The 4,581-nt window shown below is 37.9% G+C and overlaps 1 non-coding gene across 1 annotated transcript; it reads left to right on the plus strand.

The window, feature by feature from the left end:
- The first annotated feature begins 815 nt into the window (after positions 1 to 815).
- On the plus strand, positions 816 to 978 carry LOC126024936 (U1 spliceosomal RNA). Its single transcript, XR_007501009.1, has one exon. It is a non-coding gene; the product is annotated as a U1 spliceosomal RNA (small nuclear RNA).
- The last annotated feature ends 3,603 nt before the right edge of the window (positions 979 to 4,581 follow it).

The raw sequence follows: 4,581 nt of genomic DNA on the forward strand, positions 1-4,581 counted from the left end.
CTGGACACACCCCCTGAACAAGCTCCTTGAGCATACCCCTTGTCATCCCCCATCACCCCCAACCCCATCCCCCTCCCTGTCACCTCCTATCTAACTGTCCTTCTCTCTGGAATCCCTGGGCAGCAGCAGCGGGCCTCAGACACCAGGAGAAATAAAAGATGTATTTATTTTCTTCTCTCCTCCCAATTGGGTGGTCGCTACAAGTTGCTATACCTGTGTATACTGGATGCCCACCTTGCACCTGGACCTCTCTGGCCCCTACAAGCCTTGCAGCACCAAGCCCTGGCAGCTTTGGGCCTCTGCACCCTGCAGCCCTGCAGCCCTGGCAGCCTTGGGTCCTTTGGGCTTCTGCAAAATACATCAACCCTGTTCTAACTTTCATCATTTTTTCCCTAATAATCTGTTTTCTGTGTGCAGACAAGAATTAGACCTGTCTGTATTTTTCTATCTGCAAATGTTTCTTCCTGGGGCCATTCTGCTACTTAATTCTCTCTCTACTAGTACAATTCACCTACAAGCCTATTTTATTTGTGAATAGCTTACCCTATTATGCATGTATTTACTGAGGATGTCTGTGCTCTCCCAGGACCTACACATGACCCAGCAATGCTAACAACGAATGTAGTCCATCTGACAACCCATATATCTTCAATTGTATTTTTTTTCTTCTCATAAGTCTTCTAGTCCTACAGCTCTTAGCAGTATATTTGAATACAGAAAATAGTCTTCATTCCAGAGTCATAGAACTATCAAAGATATTTTGCAGAAGAAAGGAAAGATTCTTAAGTATTTCTTGTAAAAAGAGTCTAATAAAAATACTGACCTCCCAGGGGAGATACCATGATAACGAAAGTAGTTTTCCCAGGGTGAGATTTATCCATTGCACTCCAGATGTGCTTACCCTGTGATTTCCCCAAATGTGGGAGACTCAACTGCATACTTTGTGGTAGTGAGGGACTGCGTTCACGCTCTCCCTTGAAAAAAAGTCTAATAACTATAAAACATTATGAGCTTTCCCATATGGAAAATCAATCCAGTGATGTCCTTATAAATTAATGTTCTGATTCACTTTAATAGGAATCATCTGTATATTATGTGACTATCTTAGAAATGTATACAATAGACCAATAAAAAGCATGTTCCAGTATAATGGCAGCCACCGAGGGTTAGGGACAGACATAGCTCAGGGTTCTGAAATTGAGCCTCACTTTCCGAACTCTCCACCAAAAAAGAGTTGACCTGCTATTACCAACCTGGTGAGTTAGTAAAAGCAAGGCCAAGGGGGCTAAGATTCGTAACTTATCTAACTACAAATGTGCCCTGTTGCCTTGAGTCAGGGGAAAATTGAGATAGGAAGATGACCTGCTATCAGTTTCAAGATGGATTTTTTTTTAAAACAGAAAAAGGCCCTGCAAGACTGAAGACAGACCTTGACGGAAATCAATTACCAGACTAGTGTGGGAGAGGCACTCAGAAAGTTTCAAGGCCTGAGGGAGAAAAAAGGTTAAAGATGAGCTCATACTTATTGCAAATCTCAGAACCGAGATGTGTCTTTAAAAGGAGAAAGTGGCAGATATTATTAAAGAGCCAGAATACTTCGAGTACTAAAGGATAAGAGCTGTTAATAAGGGTGTAGAAGTCTTGAGAAAAAAAAGAGCAAATGGCATCAGAGCAAATTGTCAGGACTCATTTTAAGAGCCAGAAAGGTTTCTCATTTTCTAGAGGAGAGGGAAAGAGGTACCCAAACAGGCAGAAATGGCACAGCACAGCGGGCTTGCAAGTAGATAAAATAAGAGAAGATTCCCACTCCTGAGAAAAGCCTGTAAAATAATCCCCAGAGAGCAACTACTGCTCTTAGTTCAGACTTAGAGAATACAGTTCTTTTTTTCTCTTTTTAGCATGGTATGTTCATATCTAGATATCCAGAGGATCCCAGATAGATTTCAAGTACTTTTAGCCACTTATTTGCTTACTAAATTAGTCACCTGTTTATCCAGAAACATATTTGGATGGAAGACATGACAAATTACCAAAAAAAAGCATCTCAGAAACAATTAGAAAAGGAATTGTGAGGACAGTTCAAGTTGGAAGTTTAGGTTGGTGTCAGAAAAGATTTCTAAGAGATTTTTCTGAAGTGAGACCTGGTAATAGGTTTGTGTTTATGGCAGGAAGAATAGTAAGAGTAATGCTGATATTCAGCTGAAAAACAACTAGATAAGCTGTGAGGAAATTCTAGCAATGTGTTTCTGAAAAGCATGTTGTAACATTAGGAGGTACACAGGTTCTGTATTCAGACAAACATGAATTTTAATTCTGCAACCTACTAGTGCATTAACTTTGGTCTCTTTATGAAAGAATCAATTTAGTCAGTTCTTTTAACTGGAAATGAAAATTTTCCTGTGAATTTTTGTGTCACAGTTAAGTGTGTTCATTGCATTAAAATAATTGCAGCAATTCCCTACCTTGTAAATGACCATGTGACTATTGGGGGGGCACTGTGAAGAGGATAGGGCATCCTAGATGTAGAAAAAGTATACATAACTGTTATGTAACCATTCTGTTCCATGAATAAAAGCACTGACAGTATATTCCACAAGCCCTGCTCCTACTTCCTTAGATGGGATCAGCAACTCAATATTTTACTTATTGCCTTTGCATAAGTAAGGAATGGATTGAGAGGACTGGATTGATTATCAGTAAAAATAAGCTAATAATTCAAAGCTCACTATTATAATGTCTGTCAGAGAGCAATATAAGGTGACTTGAGAATCAGAAATAACAAACCAGACTTAAAAAAACTTTAGAGAAGCATCATATAATGGGATATTTTCAATTATATAATTGAATGTATGAGATTAATGGTCTTTACGATATTCTTTATAAAAGGGGAAGTGTTTCAAATATCAGTGCAAACTGACTCCAGTATCTTTTTTATTGGAATTAAAAATTTCAGCTTATTTGATTTTTACCCCACTTTATTGCTTTTCTTCAAACAAACCCACATAACTTGAACTATCTAGTCTCACCTCTCAAATAGAGGGGGAAATAAGGGAGGGTACCAAGACCAAACAAATATATGATCACTAAGAAGTAAGCTAGACACAGAGGAGACCACTTATTCTAGCAGCCCGGGGGGTGAAGGTGGGGGATATGGGATGCAAGATGGGAACAGGGGTGGAGGGAGGGCAAATTTGGTGATGGGAATTCCCCTGATTGAATGTTAATATGTACCTAAAATACTACTGTGAAAGATATGTAAGCCAATATTGTCAAAATAAATAATAATCTAAAAAAATCTGTAATAGTCCAAGGAGAAAAAAATAGAGATCCCCATGATATTGACCTTAGAATCATCATTGATAATTTAATGCCAAGGGTTTAGAAAACAGAAGCTAAAATGAACAAATGAAATGACTTTAAACTAAAAAGTTTTGAAAAGTGAAAGAAATATAAATAGAATAAAAAGTTATTCTTCAGAGTGAGAGAAAACATTCACTTATCATGCAACTAGCAATTGATTAACATCCAAGAATTATAAAATGCTCACAAAACACAACAATGACAAAGACAAAACAAAAACAAAGTAAACAATTATACACACATACCCACCTGGGAGTAGAACTCAACTCTTTCTTAAAGAAGATAGCCAGATGGCCAATAGGTATATGGAGAAGTGCTCCTAAATAGTTATTGGAGCACAAATCAAAATGGTAATGATTGAGCTTCATTGCCACACATAAAACAAACAAGCAAACAAACAAACAAACAAAAAAACAGAAACAAAAATTGCTAGTGGGTATTGTGCTGCAAAGGGATTCTTTATCCATTGATAGAAATGTCATTCACTTCAGCCTCTCTTCAAAAGTGTATGGAGATCCTAAAACAGTGAAGACAAGGACAAGGCCTTCTATATGAGCCAGTAATCTACTTCATAGATTCTATCCCAATACACCGAAACATTAATTCAAAAAGACATTTGCACTTTATTTTTGTTGCTGTTATTGCTCGCATGAAGAAAAATCTGAAAACCACCCAAAACCAACAAAACAATTAGATAGTTAGAAGCTGTATATACACACAATGAAATATGTATATACACACAATGAAATGTCACTCAAAAATAAGAAGAAAATCTGCAGTTCACTACAATTTGGATGAAACTCAATGGCAATATAGCAAGTGAACAGTGTCAAAGGGAGAAGTAAAAACACTGATAATCCATTCATATGTGAAAAATAAAGAAGCATAGTAAAGGGAAGTGATATAGACAATAAAAACAGACCCTGAGAGTATTTCTAAAGAACTAAGGCCTAAAGAAATTAGAGCGTGTGTAGGGACTATAGCAGAGGGATTTTGACACTTTCCACTTTCTTTTATTTGGGGGGTCACACCTGGTGATGTTTAGGGGTTACTCCTGGCTATCCACTCAGAAATAGCTCCTGGGGGACCATATGAACTGCTAGGGGATTGAACCACAGTCCGTCCTAGGTTAGCACGTGCAAGGCACGCGCCCTACCATTTGCACCACCGCTCAGGCCCCTGACTCTTTTTATATATGTAATAGCTCTATAATATAGTTAA

The sequence above is a fragment of the Suncus etruscus genome, chromosome 12 (genome assembly GCF_024139225.1).
Source record: "Suncus etruscus isolate mSunEtr1 chromosome 12, mSunEtr1.pri.cur, whole genome shotgun sequence".
Classification (NCBI taxonomy): domain Eukaryota; kingdom Metazoa; phylum Chordata; class Mammalia; order Eulipotyphla; family Soricidae; genus Suncus; species Suncus etruscus.